Raw genomic sequence first — 25,615 nt, forward strand, 5'->3', positions numbered from 1 at the left:
CTCACTAGATGAGGTTGCTGTTAGTGGCCCCCGTGCTGCTGCCACTGGTACTGCTGCTGCATGGAGCCACCATATGGGTACTTTGGGCTCCAGGCAGGTACACCGTGGACTGGCCAAGGTTAGACTCCTGGCTGCTGCCACACTGGTTTGATGAGGGGAAGTCAGGGTGTTTGTGCACTGGGGCATATTGTGCACTGGGGAGTGTTCTTGGTGCTGGTAACTCTGGAAATGTGAAGACAGACTCACTACCAGTGCTTCATGTACCACCACTACCCACCTGGCTTCAGTTCACAGTGGGCTTCTTCCATCTGACCAGACAAGTGAGCCAATCTCTTCCAGGCTTTGGAGACCAAGTATGTAATCCTGACACAAAGCATCACAAACTGGCTGAGTCTCATGTCTTAGAACTTGAATTTTAAGGATGTGGGGCCCCACCAGTTTGGTTGGTGAGTTGGAAACAACGGTCTGGAAGAGAAACATACACCATAAATTCTCACTTCTTAGAATGGTTCCATCCACTCTAGCTACTTGATTTAAAAAATGGCTTCAAAACGTAGCATTTTGGCAATGCAAAACAATGCCAGGGCTATATGATCTTGTTAACAGGCACAAGTCTGATACGATTTGATCTAATAGAGTGAGAATATCCTGAGTCTTATTAGAACTTGGCTGTACAATCATAGCTCTATCAAGGAAGAGGTGGGAGTAAATGACCAATGGGGTCTGAAATGCTGCTGTCACCATGGAGACTACTACAACTGTCAAGAGAAACTGAAGCCAGGGAAGTTGCAAAACCACAAGTGAGAGATGTGCACCACCATTGACAAGAAATTCTGGGGCAATGGTTGGAACATGGCAATGTCTGACTTTGCAAGTGAATCTGAAACAGTTTTGGAACTGCTTCAGATAGCAAGTTTAAGAGGCCACTGTCTTCCCCACATTGGACCAGCTAAAGATGATCGGGCTGTTCCCATCTTCCAAGAAATGCTTCTTGCTGTTGGGAGGTAGCTGAGATCAGTGGGGAGGCTGTCTATGCCTCTAAACCATTGGAAAAGAACATCACATCTGCATGGTATACCTCTTTAGGATCAGCTGTTTATGCCATTTTACTGCGCTGGCCAGAAAATTGATTCTTAAACCTCAAATTCCCCATAATCACCTGGACTACAAAGCACACAGTGCCAGGAAACAAGAAGATCTGAAGTCCACAGGTCTTGATAAAGGCCTTCTTCTTTCTCTGCCCCAATTATCATCCTCCACTCTCCCAGTTGAGTTTGCTTGGCCTGTAAAACTGATGGGAATAGACTGATTATTGGAGTTCAAGAGGAAAGGGTCATTGCCTGCTGTTTACTGCTTTGATTTGCCTTTTATAGTACCATCATTGTAATAAATTCACTTTTCTTCTCCACCCAGAGATGGTTTTTCCAGTACTTTTTAATCAAAGGAACTGAATATATTACACTGATGCTTCAATGGACCAAGCATCTGAGCTCTCTTGCTAGCAAACCTCTCTCTGGTCAGCAAAAGAAGGGACCGAATGGAGCACTTAAGCCCCAAGGTCATCCATTCTTAACTTTGAAAATTATCTATAACAGAAGCTTTCCTCTATAATCTGTGTCTGAGAACCTGCTTCTTGACTCAGAGACGTTAGATAAAGAATAAGCCAAGTCGCCCTGTTGCTTGTGAAGGAGGTGGAAAGGGTATGGCAAGCACAACCACACACTGTTTATTTAGCATCAGTTGTCACCAACACTTCCTCCTCCCTGTTAAAGTGCAGGAGGGCCTGGAAGGGAAGGAAAAAGCTTGCTGGGCTGCTAGTGGTCAACCATTCAAAAGTTTCCAGCTCTGAAATCCAGTCTGTTTATAGTGATATTATTAAGAAAATGAATATGATTCTGCTCTGCCCTTAAAATACAATCAAATAATGTTTGCATGCTAAAAAATTTATGAGTTTCTCAACCATATCTCCCACCTCCCCCTTGCAATTTGTTTAAGTTATAGAAGAAACTGTCTGTCTTGGAATTTTCCACAGTTTGGAGTTTCCTAATGGCGTCCCTGTGATGTTTAACATATTTCTCTGTCATTGTAAGCTGTAAACTGGTAGTTGGATTTAGAAGCTTGACCAGATTCAGATCTATTTTTTTTTTGTCAAGAATAATGCATATGCAGTGTTCTGCACTTCTGTTAGGAGGTACGTAATGTCTAAGTGTCTCTCTTTGGTGCTTAGCAGCCATTAGTGAACACTATCCAGAGTCATTAATTCATTAGAAGGTTGCAACATGGTGATATCTCAATTTTATCCATCCTCCTTCATTTATTTAGCTGGAAAATTTCTATAAAGAGAAACTTACCCTTGATTATTTGATTACTTTGAGACCAGTTTTTTTTTTAACACAATGAATTAATTCTCTAGCATTCTTTAAAGATGATTAATGAGTTTAGATTTTTGATATCATTCTGAACTTACATTTAAATATACTTGATATGTTTCCATTGAATTCTTTTCATTCATCATTCCACTGAAGCTCAAATTATCCCATCTTTGGCCAGTTGGATCCTCTATGGACAGAACCATAGTACTCTTTCATAGCATCCTTGATACCTGGCATAACACTGTATTCCAGAATTATTTAATAAACTTCCTGTCTCAGATCTGGAATCAGCCCTCTTTCCAAGAGGTGGGTTCCTGTTGGTGGAAAATAGTATTTAGACACGCAGTCAGGGTTTTGGAGGTGCTCATTGGTAGTGGTAGTAGGTTGGCCATTGTTTCTAGGTCTTTCCAGTGGATAGAACTAGAAAATGTGTGCTTTTAAATCTTTTAAACTATAAAATACATTATGAATACGTATTGCTACCTCAGATTTATTTTCGGAACTACAGTATTTTACCTCATTGATCTTACAGATGTATCTACTCTCTCCCAAGCTAAAAATCCCAGTTTTCAACGACACCAACATGTATATATATATTTGCTTTACCCCACACTACACACACAACAGTTTCAGAATACGAATACGAGTACTACCATAACAGCATGATTACTGAATCAATAGACACAAACAAAGCCAGTTAGAAGATATAATGGAATAAAAGACCATGTGTCTGTCTAATAGCTAAAAACAAAATGAAATATCTCAGTGTAAACTTAACAAGAAATGTTCAAAATCCATATTAGAAAAATTATTAAACACTCATAAATGTACAAAATTAGACTTAAACCATTGGAAAGGTAAATGATATTCACAAAGAAAACTCAACATCATAAATATCTTAGTTATTTCTATGCTTATTTAAATATTTAATGCAATCCCTGTGAAAATCTCATCACATTTTTTTTTTCTAGAGCTAGACAAATTGATTATATAGTGTGTGGAAGAATAAACATTCAAGAATAGCTAGAAAATGCCTGAAAAGGAGAGCAATGGTATTATATTAAAACGTATAATAAACCTCTAAAGTTAAAATAGTTTGGTGTTAATGAATAAGCAGAAGAATGGAAAAAATAGAGAATTCAAAGGTATACCTAGTTGCATATGAATAATATATGATAAAAGTAGCATCTCTAAGTAAAAGATGGAACTTTTAATAAGTGATGATAGGGTAGCTGGACAGCTGTAAGCGAAGAGATAAAACTGAAGCTACTCCTTGGACTATGTAACAGGACAACTTCTAAGTGGATGAGAAATTTATGTGTAAACGATAAAACATCTAAAATATTAGAGGGGAAAAACCCCTGGGTGAATTAATCTATAACCTGGATTGGAGATGACTCTAGATTACACCTTAAAATCCAAAAGTAAAAAGTAACAGAATTGTCACTTGTGATTACATGAAAACAAATGCTTGACATTTGATCCACGAGAGTTATCTTAAGCCCATTTTGCAGATGAGAAAACTGAGATTCAGAGGGATTTAAGCAACTTGCCCAAGTTTATACAGTTAGTAAATGGCAGAGATGGAACTGAACATGTGGCAATTGCAACTCATTGCACACTGAGCTACAGCACCTAAATTTCTGTTCACTCTAAGTACACAGAAAAATCAGAAAATAAACATTTTCAAGACTCTACTCACAATTGGGAAATATATTCATTTGTTGTTGTTGTTGTAGTTTGAGAGTGTCTCACTGTGTCACCTAGGCTGGAGACAAGTGGTGTGATCATAGTTCACTGTAACCTCGAATTTCTGGGCTCATGCAGTCTTCCTGCCTCAGCCTCCAGAGTAGCTGAGACCACAGGCACAGGTCACCATACCTGTATAATTTCAAAATTTTTAGTAGAGATGGGGTTTTGCTATATTGCTCAGGCTGGTCTCGAACTCCCGACCTCAAGAGACGCCCTGCCTCCACCTCCCAAAGTGCTGGGATTATAAGCGTGAGCCACTGGACCCAGGCTAACATCTTATGAATAGTCTAGGCAAGGTCCCATCCATTGAATTTATACTTAATGTAAAAGAATTACAGAAGAGCTTTAAAAGGCATGACACTCTGGGGAAAAAGAAATACTTTAGTATATTTTGAAGACAAAACTAAAATGTAGTATGACACAGCATGTCCATTTATACCTCTTACTTTTTATTCTCTCGGTCAGAAACTCTTTGTGATTTAACAGCAGCACTCTCATCTAATTCTTGCTTGGAAACACCATATCAGCCCTAAGAATTCAGCTTTAAGTACATGAAGGTTGAAAGATTCTTCAGATCTTTTAATTCCTTATCAGCAAAGACAGTGGCTTGGCCAAGTCATTTTAATAGGAACCGTCCAACTGGTCGCTGGGCTCATAAAGGCAGGATATGCCAAGTGATTGAAGGCTTCACTTCTCAGGGAGCATCTGGTGTTCGCACAAACTAAGCAATTAGTTACAACATTTACTTCCTGCTTTTCCTATCATCTAATTTTTTCATATTTTAATTCTTCATTTCCTTGCAAGGTATCTCACGGCTAGGCAACAAATACTGCATTTCTGTTTCTGCTCCTTCAAGAAAACCTTGAAAGCTGATTATGCTTTCTCTCCATTAGGAGCATGGTTAATTATTGGCTTGTGAGAGCAATGCAATCCATTCATTGATTTTGCAGGGATTAATTAAGCACCCACTAATGTGCCAGACATTGTTCTTGGTGTTAGAGATACAGGGAGGACAAGGCAGACAAGTTTTTGCTCTTGAGGAGCTTACATTTCATAGGAAGAGACAGAGGAAAAGAAATAAACCACCACAAAGCCAGGTACTATCACAGAGTGATTAATAAAACATTAAATGCTGTGATGTGATAGGGGTGGGGCAGGGAACTTCCTTAGCTAGGATAATCAGAAAAGTCCCTGACTAAGGTTCAAGCCACATGAAGACCCAGGGGGACTGATGTCCAGGCAGAAGGAACAAGTACAAAGACCTGGAGGCAGGAATGCACTTGGGGTGTAAGAGGGAGAGAAAAAGCTCAGTAGTTGGAGGAGAGCAAACTATACTGAAATATAATTGACCTCCAAGTATTTGAGGATTTGCTCATTTGTTAGTTTATTCATTTACACTCTGCCTTGTTCCAAAAAGGGTTTATAGTAGCCCTTTGAATGTCACTGTTCCTTACAGTGCCTATAGATTTGAGAAAAATAAAAGCGAGTTCTCTAGCAGGTAAAGTCTAACCAAGATGGGGCATTAGGACAATCAATGCAAGATGCTTACTTTTTCTTTTCTTTTAAAGATTCATACACACTGAAATGTTATTTCAGAAATTATTTCTGATGAAAATGGTTGTACTGAATTTAATTTCAAATCAGCAGACTCATTCTGTAATTAATCATGGCACATGCTATTTACAAAACTCCTGTTAAAAACAAATTTCTTTTATACACATTACAAAGAAATGTTACATAAAATTAAGCACCAAGTAATGACTTTAATTTGTGGTTAGTTAATAATACACAGATGATCACACGGCTGTAAAGGAAGCCGCTTGGGACATTAACAGATATGCTGGCAAAGAGGAATTGGAAACAGGCAGACTGTGAGATGTTTGGGCTCAGCTCTGGGTGGGGAATAAAGAGGGCTCAAGAATCAATGAACATTTGATGCTTTGACTTCCAGTAAGAGGCAGAAGCCTGATGAAGCCATTGCTTAGAGAAGCCTGATTGACCTTTAGGTTTTTCAAATGGTTTGTAAGTTATTTTTTACTTCTTACTCAGCAAAAAGGTTTTACACAACTTAATGAAGTTTTTATTTAGCCTGAGATTTACTGAATGACCGTGGCTCAGTAGTTCTTTTTGGCTTTGCAAGAAGCTATAATTGTCCCAAGTTCTATGAGCCACTTCACTCAGCTCATTTCTTGGTACTTAGTGATCCCAAGCTAAGACACTCAGACTTTATATTTTTGGAGATGAAAATAAAATAGAATAAAGCCCTAATATTTGAAGGAAACTAATATTTCATCTCCCTGAAAGTCTGCAGGCTACATAAGTGATCGTATAAACAGACACAAAAATGAAAGTGTTTGATCCCACATTGTAGCAAATGGGTGGAAACACCAGTGACCTCATGGCTTTGTGATTAAAGTTGGTTTAAACCTCAAGAAAGGGAGAAGAGTTATTAGGAGACTGAAAATGGTTTGCCTTTCTCTTATGGAGCAACTTTTCTGATATTTTCTCAATTCTATTTACTCTCATCCAAAAGCCAGTGTGCAGCAGGGAAGGGGTGAGCACAATGAGAGACTCCTGGTGCCCAGCCCTGGGAGAGGACCTCAGAGTCCTGCGGCGTAGAGATTCCTGGAGGGCATCCAGGGCTCCCCTAGCTCACCATCTTTCTTATTTGTCATTTCACGTGTTCACACACCTCCTTTGCTTTGTAGATAAAATGGCTATCAAAGAACTGTAGACTCCATAGTGACATTTTAGCTTCTTAAACAGGTGACAAACATCCCTGGCATATCTAGGTTAGAGATTACATCAGTGCCATCATTACTCCGAGGCATCTATGGCTGGTCTCTGTTTCCCAGGGAAGCTGATTTAAGTCATTCCTCCCATGGAACTGGATGAGGATGAGGAAGTCTGTGCAACTTAATCTAGAATAAAGCCTCACTGTTGTCCTTATTAGGCTTTGGGGCAATATGATAATATACTTACAGAAAGAGGCACACACACCATTACAAGACTAATGATGAGCTGAAGATTAAAAAAAAAAAAACAACAAAAAAAAAAACAAAAAACTTAGGGAAGCTTCTGAATGGGATTAATCAACAGCTCCAAGGCAATGTCATGCTGTGCTTATGTTTTCTGCCAATATTGACATTGAAGAATTAAACATGTGGCTAAAAGGGATATCTTTGTCCCTGTGCAAGAAATTTTCTGTGTTACTATTTCAGATCAAAGAGAATGCAGAACAATAGAAGCAAGAAGGGTCCCAAATATAGCGTTGCAACTCTCCTCACCTGCAGGAAGGGGCGAGCACTGTATATGTCTTTGCTGTTTTTGTTTGTTTAACCTCTGCTCCATCACCAGTGATAAGAGTAATAATTACATTACACACATACACATATTCTATCTACAAACATATAAATATACCCATACACATATACATTAACAAATACACATAATTTGAGCTGGAAGAAGAGTGATAGAAAAGGACCTCTCTTTTTTCATTTTTTTGAATTTGGAAAGCTATTACAGACTTCTTCAGAAACATTTTGGGACAAGCAGGGAAGTCTGAACCCAGGAGATTTGGAAACGGGGCAATAGTGAAAGAGGAAGTTCAGGCAATTCAAACATCATAAAAACAAGGCAGAGAAAGCAGGAATAATTTCTTAAAAGACAAGGAAGAACTGATTCTGGAAACCAGAGATCCCTCACTGGGTAAGTCATGACTGTTTCAAACAATCAGCTGGGAGCTGACCAAGAAGGCAAGTGATGATGCTTTGATGTGAAATATTTTTGCACTTGGTCCCACAATATGAGACATGGACGTATGCTTCCACATAAACTTGTTAGAGCAGCATGCTTCAGGCAAAAATAGCTCCTTTGGTATTTTCTTGACTACATCCAATGACAAGTTTACTGACCATTTAAGTTAGGGCTTGAGCATTGTGATAGATGAGATCATCATTTAGCAAATATTCACTCCCTGCCCACCTTCCCCAATTCCCGCCCCTCTGAACCTCCACAGAGGTGGTACCTCTCTGCCCCACTGATGTCGGGTTTGGCCCTGTGACTTGCTTGGTTCGATGGAATACTAGTAGACTTCGTATAAGCAGAGACTGGAAATGTGCTTGTGCAGTTGGGCTGGCCTTATTCTGCTTCTGCCATGAGAAGGAATGTCCTGGCTAGCCTGGTGGTCCAAAGAGGGTGAAGAAGACATAAAGAGCACATCTGGCCCCAATCTGTAGCTTGAAATCAAGTCCAGCTGAACTGAGCCTGGATCAGCCAAACCCAAATATATAAGGTAGAATAGATTACTATTCTGTTAAGCCATGGAGTTTGAGTGTGGTTTGATGTACAACATTACTGTAGCCGTGGCTGATACCAGCACAACTGCTGAATGAACAAGTGAAGGAGGTAAGGAATGCTCTTTGCATTGTGCTTATAAGGCACAGTGAGTAAGTAGAATGGCAGAGTCTCCATCGGGGTGTGCAGATCATGGAAAATGGGGGCTATCGTGTAGAGCACAACATTTATGCACAGTAATGAGGTTCTGCTGAGCACAGATGGAGTGTCAGAATTTGGCTGCTTGTGGAATAGCATAGAGCATGACTGTTCTGTGTACACCTTTGTATAATCTGATATCCACAGGAGGTCTTGTTTTTGGAGCAAGGAGAGTGTATTGGTGGTGGTGGTAGCGGTTTCTTTGTTTTTGTTTGTTTGTTTTGCACAGTTTTGAGATGGGGGTATAAACATGGAGAATTGAAGCCATGATCTAGCCTCCATCTGCAACTGGTCCCCTAGACTGGGTTAACACCTGGCAGGGAGAAGAGTAAGGGCCAGAGTCTGAAGGAGCTTGTGATATGCACAAGACGCCAGCACGGCCACTCTTGTGCATATCATAGCATGTAGGGTGAGGACCATTCTCCCCCCCACTTCTTTGATGCACCCATTCAGCTCTGGCTCCTTAAAGATTAGTGGGTTAGGGAGATGTCACCAGTGAACAAAGATGTTACAAACACTTTGTTCTCACCATAGGCACCACCAGCTGGTGCTATAGTGAGGTTCCTTCCAGCCTGGCATGAGTGGAGGATCCAGGAGAGGAAGGTGTCAGGCTGTTTGAGGACCAGACGGGCAGGCATGTGATATGAGACACTCCTTGGGGACTCCCAGGAATACATTGGGAGGCCTTGTCAGGGACGCTTGAGCAGGGTGGGACAAGAGAAGGAAATTTCGGATAATGATGCTAATAGGAGCTCATTTGAATGCACATGCTGATGAGGCCACAGAGACATCCCAGTTGCTTTATGCATGTGTTGAAAGTCAACTGTAGCTGGCTCAATTCCTACTGTCAATACCCACAGAACTTTCTTGATGATTCTGGAGAATGGGGGTGGGTGTCTCTCTTCAACTGCACATTTAGCCTAACAGATGACCCAGCCCTACTGGAAGGAGAATATCACCGAGATATTGCCTTAGTGAAAATTCCACTGCATCACTTCAGGATGAAAACTCACAGACTCATAATAATTTTGCCAATTTATATTAGTGAGAGTTACCAAAGACATGTAATTGCTCAAGAGATATGGATACATATTGAGAGAGAGAGAGAGAGAGGGAAAGGAAGAAGAAAGAAAGAAGAAGGGGGTGGAGAGAGAGAAAAAGAGAAAAGAAAAATCCCAATTAAAGATGTAAAAACTTTATGAGATATACAAATGTTCTTTTCTAACCACTGATAACACCAGTGCCTCTTTTTTTCCCCAGATAATATGATATTTAACAGAAAACATGATAAATTTATCATCAGTGAAGTAGAGATGATACCATTACAGGAAGATAGAGATGGAAAAGGTCCCTTAATATTTCCATGGCCTTGGTATAAAAAGTGAGTCACATCCACTCACAACTAAGGAAATTTCTTGATCTAACGCATGCAGAAGGAGACTTTGCTGCACTGCCCCTCCTCCCAAGATGAGATAATAAATTCCATCTGTTACTCTTTTTAATTTAAAAAAAAACATTTTGGTATCATCTGTAGAGTTTAAAATATCAGTGGTTTTATGAATCCCAAAGCAGCTGGTTGTCTGAAAAAAGTCTCACTGTCCCTGAGAAGTCTTCCCCAAGAAAGGGGTAAAAGATATTACAATTTTAATGTAATAATTGGTCTATGCAAGAGAGCAACAGTGATATTTACAACATTGTGATTCAAAGTTTCTCATTAAAAATTCTCACAGAAGGAACTTAAACAAGTTAAGGGAAAGACGAACTATTCATGAAGGGAAACACTTATCCTCCAGTCATTCATTCATTCATGCAATAAATATTAGTTGAATGCCTACTCCAATTGAAGCCTTGAGCACCATGTTTGATTCTCTCTTCTCAGCCAAAGATGAGAGAAAAGCTCTATATGACAAAGCCAATCCTTTCACCAATTTAATCTTTCTATTCTTTCAGTTGGTCCAATATCAATGGGAAAAACTGACTTCTGGCTATGCAGTTTCTGGGAGCAAAATCACATAATAAATGTAGTTTGGATCATGAATAGGCCTACCTGGCTCCAGCTTGTTGTGCTGGCTCAACCAGCTCATGAGCTCATTTTCCAGCTCCTCCCGTGCTTCACACTGGGAAAAATGATCCACAGGCTACCCAAGGTGCATTCCAGTGTGTCCAAGGAGCATCCGCAAAATCCAGTGTCCCTGAGTAGCAAAGAGAAGTGGAGGAGAAAATCAAAAGATGAGTAGGAAAGGGTAATGTCATCAGTGGGTCAGTATAATCCTATCGTATTTTCAGCTGGGGATCTAAAATAGAATGCAGTTCCACAGTATACCTGAAAAAAGTGACTTTCTCTGGGATGCAGAGTCCCTGAATTCTCTATATTGGCTTCTGCGTCTACATCTCAAATCCCAAACAGGGTTATCTTATATTTAGGAGAACAGCTATGTGCATAAGCTCATGGACATTGAATCCCAACTCCGTCAACTCTATGACCCTGGGCAAGGTACTTAACTTCTTTGTATCAGTTTTATTCATTCACTCACCTATTTATTCATTCACACAATTAACACTTATTAAGATCCCACAATGTGTCCAGGTACCCTGCTAGGCAGTGAAACAAAAGACACAGTATCTCTAACCTTAGACTGTAACATATTAGTGAGAGAGACAGCAAAAAAAAAAAAAAAAAAAAAAGAATCCAACAAATGAAAAAATTATTTTTTAATGTGAGAAGTGTTATGAAGAAAACAAACAAGGAGCTAAAATGGAGAAAAAGATATTTGCATTAGATAAAATAATTAGGGAGAATCTTTACATAGAAGCATCATAATCTTGGGAATAATAATATGCTTATGTGAAAATTAGAATAATAACACAATCTTCATTGGATCATGGTGAAGCTTAATTAGATAATGCATGCAACACATTTGATTTAGTGCCCAGAATATAGGAAATGTTCAACAAATGTTTATTATTATTTCTTCCATCCTAGGTTGGATTTGGCACATAGGCTTAGTATGCAGTACTAACACATGGCTTTGTATATAGTAGGAATTCAATAAATGTGTGTTGGTGATGAGTTAGAATGAGAATCTGGTGACATGGTGCCACTCCTCCACCCTATCACTATTCACAGTCTCCGGCAGCAACAGATGGGCTAAAATTGCCCTCTTAGGCACATACCTATGATAGAAAGGGATAGATCACCCCCTGGATCCCCAGAGTGGGTCCCTGCAGAGTAATACTGTTCCAGGCAGAAAATAGAAGAACTCTGGCACTGATTTGTGTCTCAGTGGCTTGCAGTATAAACAAGCCACCAGGGCTGTCCACTCAGCACTTCTTCCCAGGCACAGGAAAAAAAATGTTTTTCTTTTATAAAAGAAAGATGAAAGAAGGGCATTTTCAGTCTAGTCTGTAGCTCTTTAAAATATAAACTGCTCAGCCCAGGGGAATTAAAATGGATGAAGCATATGCAAAGTCAGATAATGAATGGAGTTTGGGGGAAAAAGATGATAAAAGAAATTGCTTCTTTGTATTTTTCCATCCATAGTGATAGATGAAAAGTGGCCAGTGGTACAAGTCTCACTGATACTGAACATTTTAGGGAAGAGGGAAACAGCATCTCTGTGATCTCACAATAGATGTAAAAGGATTTACAATTTTTAATTTATTTATAAAATAAATTTCAAAGGGACACAATTATGTTAATTTCTAGGACTACTACTTATTATACACAAGAAGTAAAACTACCACATTTACTGGTCTGCTGGTAGAATTCAGGAGACATACTTCTATCCTTGAGGATGGTATGTTGGTCGAATTATGAATGAGATGAACTATGGAAAAGGGAAGGAACACAGACTGAGTGGTAGACAATGCCTTCTAGTCTGGGCTGTCACTTACAGACCTGGGCCAGACATTTCTGTTCTCTGGGCTTCCTGATTTTTGTGCCATGCCGTGGTTACAGGTTTGTCATGATCTAATGAACCCCTGGCCCATGAGGCCTGGGGTAACTGAGGTCCTGAGCTGGTCACCAGTCCAGGACTCCTTGAAAGCAGTCTGAGGGGGTTCTGACAGCATGTCCCATAGTCCCTGCAGGTGGCAAATACCACAAGCTTGTCTGCAACACACTGAGTGCTGCCAAGAAAGTGCTCCTCATTGTCCATCTCAGTAGTCTGCTTCAGGGCACGCTGCTGCCCACTGTGGGTAAGAGCTCTGCAGAGATGCTACAGACCTCTTGTTTCAGGGGCCTGAGGAGCTTGCTATGAGGTCCAGGTCTGAATTGAGTGTGGGAGATGAGAGATGGGGAGGACAGGTGAGAATCCAGCAAGGTAGAGTTTAAGGGCTGCCCTGCATCTCTTTCTTCATAAATGTTGGATACTTAACACATGTACTTGCAGTAGTGGTGCCCTTTTAATGGAGTCCATACAAACAGCAGGGCAAGAGCTCCAGCACTGCAAGCACATTCTGCATGTTCAAGTGTCTTTCTATTGAAATACTTGGAATGAAAAAAATTTGACTGAATTTGAAATCCATTCTCATTACCAAAAGAAATTTTAACATTTACATCAGTCAAAGAAAATAAAAAGAAAGAGCTCAGATTCTTTAAAGATAATTTCAACTGTTGTAAATTTTTGAATGGCTGTAAAAAATGGTTTTAAATTTTTTATCACCTACTATGTGAACAAAATTTCTCATCAATGGTGACTATCAAGAATTTGAAGAGATCATTAAAAAGACTTGATCAGGACTTGCTTGTAGCCATTTCAAACATAAAACTTGGTATAAAATAGTTATGTGCATGGAAGCAAGCTCAACTTTCTCATTAAAATTCTTGGAAAAGATTTTGAGTTTTTACACACATTCAATATTCAATATCCATCTCCAATGCTCTTATTTTTATTACCATAATAAAATATAAAGAAAATGTAAATGTTTTCACTTTGTTTATATAGATGTCCTCAAGTTCCCCCTTGTATTAGGCCATTCTTGTGTTGCCATAAAGAAATACCTGAGCCTGGATAATTTGTAAAGAAAAGAAAAAAAAAAAAAAAAAAGTTCAAAAAGAAATACAGGTAAATTGACTCACAGTTCTGCAGGCTGTACAGGAAGAAAGACACTGGCATCTGCTTGGCTTCTGGGGAGGCCTCAAGGAGTTCTACTCATGGCAGAAGGCAAAGTGGGAGCAGGCATCTCTCATGACAGAGTGGGAGCAAGAGAGAGGTGGGGAGACGTGCTACACACTTAAACAACCAGAACTTGCAAGTACTCACTATTGCAAGGAGAACACCAAGCCATAAGGGATTTGCCTCTATGACCCAAACACCTCTCACCAGGCCCCACCTCCAACACTAAGTATTACATTTCAACAAGAGATTTGGAAAGGACGTCTAATCTATATCACTTCTAGTTCATTTCTGTGTGACTGGTGTACAAATATTATCATGTCATATTTTGACTTTGAGTCAAAATCAGGAGTAGATATCAGGACACACAGATGTTAATTCTGGTCAATGAATGCTAGCTTTCTTTGACTGAATCCCGCAAGTAACTTGGGCCTCAGCTCTCCCATCTGTAAAAAGACTAGATTAGATTAAATTATTTCAGTGACTCCAATTTCCAAGTTAATTTTAACCATCCATATACTTCTATGCATGTCAAGAATTTATTTCTTATGAAGATGCATCTTAGTAATGGATCAGTGATTTTTTGAACAACTTAATGTAAAATGGTCTTCCTACAAACCAAAGACACTTGGTACGTATCACACAGATAGCGGAATTGGGTGTAATTTGTGATCAAAGCATTTATTAGCAGGAGAAATTTAGCCAGCACCTTGACTCCAAAGAACTCAATGTGCTATGCTAATGCCGCAAGCCTATTTTTTTAAAGTTAAAGTCCCTGCAAGCATTGCCCTTTGTCATCTAAGTTTGGAAACACACATCAATCTGAAGGAAGCCAAGGCATAGTAGTTCCCTTTCCTTTTGCATTTAGAGAGCATTGAGGATATGGCCTGTGTTCATGTTGATCACTTTTACCTTCCAATATGCCTGCCCATTGATTTCCAGCCATCTCTTTTCACCTTTGAAAACAACTATCTCAGATACCTATTATTCAGCTCATTCGGAATCAGAATCCTACCTTACCTACCTTCTACTCTCCAATTCCCTGCCCCTCTATGAACAAACATAATTTTTTAAAGTAAGCCAGATATATTCAACAACTAAGAGCAGAACAGAGCTCTGGTGCAGACCTTAAAATCGACACGCTTTAGGAAGAGGTCTGGAAAGTATATTTCAGAATATCAGAAAATGTGGAAACAGTAAAGCATTCCTTTCAAAGGAAAGAATTTAAAATAACTGAGTATACATCACCCAAGTGTACTATGGACATGGTACAGACATGGACAGCTTTGGCACAGACCATTGAATATGTGAGTGCAAGACTCCTAAAATTAGAAATATGTGCAGCCCAGAGAAATCTGAGCAGGATAAAATGTATTATGTATCATGATGCCTCAGACTTGCCCTTTGAGAGATGTAGTCAGTCTTCCTAGGAAGATGAGCATCAAAATCTATGTAAAGAAATGATCTTACCTTGTCAGCTAATTTGTTCCAAGGATTAGTATCAACATCACACAAAAGAGGTACTATAGTGTAGAAGCAAAAGTTCAGGTTTTGGTCTTCAGGTGAAAGAGATAAAGCAAAAGTCAGAAATTAGTAAGAACTTAAAAACGATGAGGTCTCTTGGGCTTCAGCAGGAGCTCAAGTTACATAAATGGACTATTTAGTAAAGATGAAAGCCGCCATAGAAAACTATCTATAAAATTCAAGAATTCATATTATAAAACCATAGGAAGAAATCACATTCATTAAGCACAATATGTAGGGCACTGTAATAGGTGCTTTCATACCTTGCAAGCTAAGTATGACCATAGCATCATTCCCCTTTCTAACTGATAAGGAGACTAGGACTAATAAAAATGTTAAAAAAATTTTATCACAGGTCATACAGCTGGTAAATGATCAACACCTGGTAAACTCAGACTTGGTATTGGCTTTAGGCATAAATGTTATGGGTATGTCTATCTCTTGGCTTAATTGAGGCGAAACTCTCCAATATCATAATATTGTCCCTACTGGCTCCATTTAATTCCACAGTTATACCTACATTTTTAAAGTCTTAATAATTTTGTTTTAAAGATTTCTGATCTAAATTTAATCACCCAAGGTGTAGGGCATCTTAAGTAGCTCCCAGGCATTTAATCAAAGGGAGCTGTTGTTTAATGAGCTCTACCAGGAAGACAAGAGCAAGTCCTACAGGATGGGGGTGGGGGTTGGGAAATCTCCTCTGGGTCCTGGGGCTGGAAAGAGGATCACAGCACTACAAGACCTTTTTTCCTACACTTTTTGACTACATACTCTTTGGTTGGCTCTTCATATGATAATTTTGTAATATTTGTTACAGAGAGCCTAGAAAGATAATTCAGTCTTTCCTCTAACAGGATTGATCAAAATTTGATAGTTTAGCACCTTTGAGCTTCAAACTTATTATGTAAACTCCCTGCCTGTGAATTTCCTCTGTAGTTATGCTCCAAGAACAGAAAATGCTCCAAGGAGAAAATGTGTTCTGGAAAGTAAACCTTCTATTTCATAATTTGCTGATGCTCAATTAGATGCAGACACAGGGCACAGATGGAGAAAATTAAAATTCGAGGTCCTTTTTAAAGCTCAGATGTCATCTGCAGGAGAAAGCAGCCACCCAGCAAGAAGACAAAGGGTTCTAACTCAGCCTGGAGGCATCACTGCCCTTGTCTGTCATGGGCCTGGGGCTGCTGGCTGGCCTGGTGGGCTCAGAAAATTCTCTCCTTATGGCTACACTTAAGACAACTTCTTCTGATGGGCCTGCCATAAGCATCATAACCCATTCTTATCTTTAGTAATAGGAATCTGAACTAGGCACTGCTCATTACTTTGACCTAGGCTTCATTACTACTTTGACCTAGAGCACCCAGTCTTCTTGGTCCTCTTACCTCAGGTCAGACCTGGTGAGGAAGGGGTCAGTGTGAATCTGTAACTGGGGACAGGGAGGTGGAGTGAAGGGCTGACTGGCCAGATTAGAAGGTTGACAATCTCTAAAAGTTTTGGACTCAGGCAAAAACTGCTGAGGAATTTATAGATTTGGCATCGCCAATAAAAGGCTGAAGTGAAAAGTCACTTTTTGATACCAATAATGACCACATTTTGATCAACCACAGTAGAGGAAAGACTGAATTATGTTTTTCTCTCTAGAAAAATCACAAAATTGTTATCATATAAAGGGACAATCAAAAGTATAAAGGCAAAGATGAAGGGAAACAAGCATTATAGAACTGTAGTTAGGCACTTAATTACCAAAAACATAATGTTACTTTCTGATTTTTAAAAAGTTTGTGATAATTGTCCGTGTCTTAGTTAATCTGTATTGCTAAAAAGGAATAGTAGAGACTGGGTAATTTTAAAAAATGTTTGTTTGGCTCATGGTTCTGCAGGTTACGTAAGAAGCATGACACCAGCTTCTGCTTCTGGTGAGAACTTCAGGCTGCTCTCACTCATGGTGGAAGACAAAGAGAAACCAGTTTGTGCAGAGATCACATGGTGAAGGAGGAAGCACCAGAGAGAAAGGGAGGAGGTACCAGACCCTTTTTAAATAAGCAGCTCTGAGGAGAACTAATAGAGACCAAGTATTAATTCATTACTGCAAAGATTGCACCAAGCCATTCATGAGGGAGCCACCCTGTGACCGAAACACCTCTCATTAGGTCCTACCTCCAACACTGAGGATCAAATGGAGGAGTCAGATAAATCAAAATATAGCACTGAGTTTTATAAAATTTCTGATTTGATGCAATTTCTTTTTGAAATAAATTCTCCCATTCATAATTAATTTTTAACTCATCTTTTAAAATTATTTTTCTTAAAGAGTGACCCACAAATTTAAGCTTTAGGTCCCACAGACCTGGATCTATCCTGGGGGCCAATCTTGGAATTTCTGCTGTTACATAAAAAGCCATGCCCAGCATCCAAATGTTCTCATAGCTGAAATTTCTGCCTAGAGGAATGTTACGAAAAGGTGCTTGGTTCAATTTCATGGAAAGAACAATAGACTGGAATAGGACTTCAATTCTAGTTCTAGATTCACCTTGTTCTACTTATGTTCCCCTGGGAAGGAGGCTGTAATCCTCAGGAAAATGGGATTCTAAATAAGATCCCCTGCTAATCTCACAGTGATGTCTTGCATTAGTATTATAATATAAATGTTAAGATCTTTGTAGAAGGCAGCTGACGAAAAGAAAAATGCCATTGCTACCACTCCTTGCATATTTTCCCTGGCTAGCAGCAAGCTTCAGAGGTTACTGGTAGCATCCCCATGAATTTTCATCAACTTCATATACTGTTGCCTCACCGACTTTTAGACAAATTGAAAACTGACATGTACCTTTCTAAATTTCCCCTAAGTGGTGTTGTTGGTAGTAGTAGTGAAGTTCCTTTTTGTTTCTTTTTCTTTATTTTTTAAACATGGGAGAAGATGTGAAAACACTCATTTCCCTCCTTTGCACATCTTTTTAACCTTCCTCCTCCATATCCTCCTTGTCCTCCCACCCCTCAATAGCCCAATGCCACTACCCTCTACTTCCTGTCAGATACTACCCTCTACTTCCTGTCAGAAACTGCCCTGTACTTCCTGTCAGATACTGCCCTCTTCTTCCTGTTAAATACTGCCCTCTACTTCCTGTCAGATATTGCCCTGTACTTCCTCTTAGTTACTGAACTGGCCATTGCCCTTGTCCAGCTCTTACAGGGTCTTGTGGAAATATCCTGGAATTAGGCTGACATTCCACTCCCCTAGACTGTTCAAGATAATAGAAGATTAACAGAGAGTGGAGCTTGTTCAGATTTGAGGAAGGCCCCATAGTGATGAAGCCAAACTCCTTGTGTTTCTCACTGGTCACCCAGTGATGTCACTTAGGCTCCTCTGGCACATGAAGAAACTCCTGACCTGTATCCTCTTCCTTGCCACACCCTTATCCCACCTCAAGCTATTTTTGGCTTCTGCTATATGCAGAAAATTAGCAAATAAAATCGGGGAAATAATCCATAAAGTCAATGGCTAATAAGCCACACTTTAATATCCAAGAAAGGTGAATAGCACCCTCGACGGTGTCATCAACCAAAGCGAAGGGCAATAAGTTGGTCCCTTTTGGAAATTTTCTGTATCTCTATAAATTTGTTACTCAAGGTAAATCACCAGTCTGTCTAGCCACATTTGTTAACAATGCATGTAACTCTTAACAGCATCTCAAAAGCATACTTACTCTCAATTTCGCTTCTCATTCGTTTTTATGATGCCAGAGAAATTCAGATTATATAGGCTTTCTTTGTGCTGAGATGGTAATTTTATATCACTGTAGATTAATAGCATTTTTAGTGATATTTGGTATCACTCATTTGTCTCATATGGTCGTAAAGATATATATTTTTTCTAATTTGGCTTTGCCAACAAATAAAAAATAAGAGTCTTTTTCTGTTGAATGAGCAAAAAAGTCATTCTGATCATGAAGAATTATTCTTTTAACATACCCACAATCCACCATCTAATTGTTTTTGTTATTGCAGCAATACAGCTTCTACAAGAATGTGTGTGTGCATGCATGCATATATGCAGTTTGGCCTGTAGAAGATTTTCTCCTTTTGTTATTTGATCTTTACTTTGAGTTCTGATTACTGAGAACTCTGTTACAGCCTGTTCATCCAGGTACTCCTGTTTAGGAAGATGTAAGCTTTACCTTCCTTCTTCTTCCTCTCCCTTGATCCTAGAGTTGTGCAGATATTTTTACTTTGTGAACATATTAATATTTCTGGAATTGTATTCTGGGAACTGATTCTGCAGTGCTCATAGGAACAAGTACCCATTCCAGGGATGGTTATTATGAAACAGAACGGCAGTCAGACTCGGTTTAGCTATCAGCTTTTAAGAGCTTCCTCCATCTGCTAAAATGTGCACTGCAAAGTTGCACATAAAATGCTGATTAGTACCTCAGTGCAGATTCATATAATGATCCACTTTCTCTTGGTTTACACCACACTCTCCTAAGCACGTATTCACCTGTTCTATTGAAAAATTTTAATCATCTCTCTGACATTGGCTTGGCAATTTCAGTGGCCACTTCACCATCTTTCAAAGTCTTTCTGCTCCATTTCATTCCTATTTCTTTTCTGCTTGTGTTAATTATTTTTGCAGCCAGCATACGTGTTTGTCAATAATGCATTACATTTTCCATGTGTCAGTTCTTCAGCCCATCAAAGAACCCTATTTTTACATTCTGAATCTATTTTTCCCTTCTCCGACTCAGCTCATTTTGCTCTGGGCCTGCTTCTACTCTTCATTCCAAATCCATTAGAAGTTGCATGAAAGTTGGTAACTGCAAGGCAGTCCCCAATTTAATTGGGTCTAGTTCCCCACAGAGCATTACGTTTGAGCCTACAGGGGACTGCAAGTTGTCTAATAGCCTGTACTTATTTGATAACTGAGGTGCCTTAAATGTCCTCACCTCTGGGATACCCACTTCTGGAATGTGCACAAGACAGTTCTCCTGTTTTGAATCAAGGGCCAACATGTAAGACCCTCCTCAAGAAAATCTCTCCTGACTCTGCTAACTTCATTCCCAAATGTGATGCCTTTGCTTAATGAAAAAGCCTTCTCTCAATGATCACTAAAAGAAACTCCTAGCGTAGTGTTAGGTACATTCCAAAGCCCTATGAATACATACACCATTGAATGCGATAAAAAGGCTCAGGATCCCCAGACTCCGTAGGCTGTTTTGGGGGATGTGGAGGGGATGAATGTTGCTCGCTTTTTAAATATAAGTATTGTTCTTCACTCTGTCCCAGCATAACCTGTTCTTGGGAATTTTCTAATGGTTACCACTTCCTTTTTCATGATTAGTGTGAAGGATAGCAATAAACTGTAATAATTCTAAGACTTCTTTTGTGGTTGCTTCTGAGAATCACTGACTAGTTCCCTCTCACAGGCCAAGGAAACGCCATTTGAAGAGAACTCTACTTCTCAGAATGAATACTCCTTTAGCGAAGGGCACATAAAGGGAAGTTTCTTTTCTTGTTTTGCTTTTGTTTAGGATTCCCTCTGGGGTTACACACATCCTGTTCTAATTCCCTGGCTTCTTGGGGAAACACTCAGGTCATGACGGGAAGAGAAGGGACACAGGTCCCAAGGCATGGACAGGGAGATGGCGTGAGGCTCCTTGTCATCTGGGCTGCCCATTTTATTTTCTCTTGTGCCCAAGTTAGTCACTCACGTGCACCGGAATCATCCGAGTCCCACACACTGACCCTTGTTAAGATTCCATTTCTTACTTCCCTTAACTATGACTTGTTTGCCAGCTCCTTCTGGTATTTTTAACAGCTTGCCATCACTTGGAAGCCCTTCATCTTTATTCTGAGAGAGAGTGCTGGAAATGTCTGGGCAGGGAAAACAGTAATGTGGGAAATGAGAGTTTAGGAGGAGTAGGAATACAGGCTTGGATTGGCAAATAATACTAATGCCAATCCTGCGTGTTTAAGGCGTTTCGGCAATCAGAAATTTCTTTCACTATTAGCGCTTTTCTAATAATCACTACAGATGATCATTGTGTTCTAACTGTTCCATAAGAACGTTGCTTTTTAACTGTTGTTCTGTCTACTCTCTAGCAGTCACACTACTATGCAAAGGAACTGGCAAAGACCTGCTAAAGGGACAGGAAGAAAGGGAAAATGAAGTTATCTTTTAGTCATCATTCAGATATTCACCTTACCATTTGATCTACTAATGGAGAAATCAAGGTTTTTTTCTCTCTCTTGTGGGGAACCTATCTCTTTATTTCTAGATCTTCTTGGAAATATCTTTCTGAAACTTGAAGATCCCCTCTAGATATTATTTTCCAGAATGAAAGGCCTCTAGTGGAGTCTTTAACGTGCAACAATAAGAAGATGAAATATTATTGCGTTTCCTCTGGACTCTTGTATTTTTACTTGATCCAGGATTGACATTGGGCAGCTCACCTTTCCCACTTCATGGTTAGCTCTAGGTCAGGCTAAGAAATTACTTCCCTGGTCATTCCCTGCTTTGTTCAGTTAAATAAAAATGAATTGTTCATTTTATTTAGTTAACTAACTCCATGGGTCAAGGTAAGCCAAAGAAAAGTAATGTACAGGAGGAAACATTGGCAAATTCTCTGTACTTTTTTTTCTCTTTTACATGTTTTTATTTGAATCAAACTAGGGAGAAATAATGTTTTGTCTATAGCTAAACATAGGGAGAGAACAATGGAAGCTAGAATCTGAAAACCTGAGTTGGTAACTGGTAAAACAGCGGCTTCATTTCTAGTACCGTGGGCAAGACCCAAATCTCTCTGAGCCTCCACTTCCTTTTGTAAAGGGGAAAGTAACATATACTTCACCGTGCTGTTCTGAGTATGTCAGTTAGCCTTGTATGCATTGCATACAAGTTATGATTACAAATGAGCAGCCTTTTAAGTCCTCAGCTGAGTTTCTGTCCCAGTTAGAAGGGAACTGGCATGAAACACAAAGGTGAAGAGGCCTTCTCCACTGCATTCAGCCCTTGCCACTCCATGTTTTTCCCTTGTCTTTCTAAGGATTTACTTAGATGCATTTACACCAGTTTAACGATGGAAATTTCCTTTGTAGAGGCCCAAGTGTAGCTAGAAAATCCTCAGAGATCAATCAACTTAGCCAGTAACAGGTAGCTTGCTTCTTTTGATCAACATACAGGCAAACAACACGCACACACACACACACACACGTGTGTGTGTGTGTATGTGTGTATTTTGAGACAGAGTTTCACTCTTGTTGCCCAGGTTGGAGTGCAATGGTGTGATCTCAGCTCACTGCAACTTCTGTCTCTCAGGTTCAAGCAATTCTCCTGCCTCAGCCTCCTGAGTAGCTGGGGTTACAGGCATTCACTACCACACCCAGCTAATTTTGTATTTTTAGTAGAGATGGGGTTTCTCCATGTTGGTCAGGCTGGTCTTGAACTCCTGTCCTCAGGTGACCTGCCCACCTCCCAAAGTGCTGGGATTATAGGCATAAGCCACTGCACCTGGCCTCCAACAACATATTTTAAAATAAGGAAACAGAGAACCAATTTTTAAACCAGTATAATCACCTTGGTTTCCTATGATAAACTAGAATGGAGTGGGTTTAAAATAAGATATAAGCAATCACTTCTCTGTACTTTTTTACAGATTAGGAAAGATCCATAATTAACCATGCTTTGAGAAAATACTTCCTTGGAATGATCATAGTGAAAGGTTTGGTTTTAAAAAAGTTGAGGGTTGGGGGCTTCTACATCACATCCTCTGCCAGATTTTTTAAAAATTAAGATTTCTATAAATTTTTTAGAAATTAAGGCTTCTATAAAATTCACGTAATTTTAACCAGGGATAATCTCACTCAGTTTCCACATGTGTGAAATGGAGATTATAATAACACCTTCTCGTGGGCTTCCTGGGACGTTATATAACGTTTAGAAAAATACCTCTCCAATTATCATGTTGTATTCCTTCATTATATACAATTTTTATGTCAATTATACCTCAATAAAGCTAATGAAAAAACCCTCATTTCCATAGTAAAAATAAGAACCTAGCACACAGTTAATATTCTATTCTATAATTCTATAAATGTTAGCAATTATTGTTATTATCAACTAATAAAATTTCCAATTACCCTTATACCGTATGACCCACTGGGAAGAGGACTAATAGTCTATGAATAGGATGCAATCTGTATGAACAGAGTTTTAGAAACTTTTGTTTTCACTGCTGCATTTTAAAATAGATTACTTATCAGAAAACAAAAGCTGTTTTCAATATTACTTTAAAATGGGAAGACCTGCCTGTAATACAAGTCCTCCATTCCTGCAAGGCAACAATGGGCTAGAGCTGAGGGGTCCTTTTAGAGGGCATGTCTCACCAGTTTACAAAATCCCTCAGCGTCCTCTATGCAGCCATTTGGCTCATTTAGGCATTTGCATTTCCCTTTCCTGTCTTATACTCTTCCAAGTATTTTTATATAGGGTCTTCTCTCTTGTTTCACACAAACAATGAGACAAGAGGTTAGGCAATACTATTGACATTTTACAGTTGAAAAAGCTAATAAAGGGTTAAAGCAGTTTTATAATAAAATGGTGCATAGTGAGTCTCTTGGGACAGTGACTAAATTCCAGACCACCTTCATCTCCAATATTGTGCTGCTTCCCAAACCATGTGAACAAACTCCTTCCTCAAATTTCATTGCATCCAGTGTTCTGTGCTGTGATTTTAAGCAGCAGGACAACATTATGTGCCAGTTTTAAATAGTAAGTTAAAATGTGACCTAAGGTGTTTGAGGCAGCGTCCTCTCCACTCTACTAATAATCAGGGCAGTTTCTAATTATTTGCATGGAAGTTGGCTCCCGAGATAATTCAGTGTCCGTGTGGCTCCATTTCACCTCTACTTATTTCCATTACCTTGCATATTAGCTATGTCAAGTTGATGGGCCTGCTGTTCCCCAGGGTGGCTATTATAAATACTGGTGCTGTGGTGAAACGCTTCCAGTCTTCTGGAACCTCATTTGAACTAAGCAAGTTCTCCATAATGATCATTAATGATGTATTGCTTGCATAAAAATGTTGGATATTAATCTTTTGTTTACTTTCTCTATGCCATCATACTTTTAAAATGTTCTTTGTAATGTGAGTTAACTGATGACCAGGAGAAGCTTCTCCACTGGGAACTGAATAACTTTTTTACAGCTGACAATTTACTATGGCAGGTAAAGGAGTAATCTTAGACCCTTGCTTGAAAACCTACTTCTCCTGGCAGATATGGCTGCCTAGAGTTCTTGTAGCTAAAATAACATTAATGCCCAGGTACATGACCTCATCTAAGTCTCTTTTCAAGTTGCAAAGACTGTGTGCCGCCTAAGTATCATAAATTTGGGACTGGAGCCTGTTCGTGCCAGGAATTTCCTGCAAGGTGACTGGGAGGAGTATAGTCACCAGCCCTTGAAACAGGGGCATTGTGGCTGCTGGATAAATTCTATTCCTTTCTCACAGGACCTAGATTTGGCCCATGTTGATGAGTCTGAGAGTTCTTCTGGTCTGGATCCTTCTACAAATTCCCTTCTGCTGAGACCCAGATTTCAAATGCTAAATTAAACCTAAGAGCAACCTCTATGACTTAAGATAGGGTTTTCTTCCCATTTTGAATTGGACTGGGAGAAATTCCTGCAGTTTGGTTTAGTTTGCCCTTACGTCATGGGACTGGACCAGAAGTAGATGAGCATCTGTGCAGGAAATGATGATACTCTTTGTGGCACAACATCACTGAGCTTGAGTTCAAGAAAGTGATAGACCTGGAATTAAAGCCCTGCTTGCCACCTACTAGCTATGAAACTTTAGGAAGGCTTCTTAAACTCTCTTTAAGATTCAGTTTTCTAGCCAGGTGTGGTGGCTCAGGCATGTAATCCCAGCACTTTGGGAGGCAGAGGTGGGCAGATCACCTGAAGTCAGGAATTAGAGACCAGCCTGGCCAATATGGTCAAACTCCGTTTCCATCAAAAATACAAAAATTAGCTGGGCATGGTGGATGCCTGTAATCCCAGCTACTTGGGAGGCTGAGGTAGGAGAATTGTTTGAACCCAGGAGGCAGAGGTTGTAGTGAGCTGAGACTGTGCCACTGCACTCCAGCCTGGGTGACAAAGCAAGACTCCATCTCAAAAAAAAAAAAAATTAGTTTTGTTTGTTTCATAGGAATGCTAACAGTAGTCACTTCATAGGATTGTTGTGAGGATTAAATGGCAAAATATACATAAAACATTAAGCCAACAGAGCAGTATAGAGCAAGTGTTCAGTACAAAATATAAAGCTGTAATATTTATTTATTATTATTTGAACCCACACAGGTCTC

The 25,615-nt window shown here is 39.5% G+C and overlaps 1 long non-coding RNA gene across 1 annotated transcript; it reads right to left on the minus strand.

Moving 5' to 3' along the window:
- Window positions 1-231: 231 nt before the first annotated feature.
- LOC116561110 lies at window positions 232-2,680 on the minus strand. The gene is made up of 3 exons (XR_004273292.1): window positions 2,468-2,680; window positions 1,160-1,291; window positions 232-465 (listed from the first exon to the last, which is right to left on the minus strand). It is a non-coding gene; the product is annotated as an uncharacterized LOC116561110 (long non-coding RNA).
- Window positions 2,681-25,615: the final 22,935 nt, after the last annotated feature.

This window comes from Sapajus apella, unplaced genomic scaffold, assembly GCF_009761245.1.
Source record: "Sapajus apella isolate SASKATOON/1434 unplaced genomic scaffold, GSC_monkey_1.0 scaffold28, whole genome shotgun sequence".
Classification (NCBI taxonomy): Eukaryota; Metazoa; Chordata; class Mammalia; order Primates; family Cebidae; genus Sapajus; species Sapajus apella.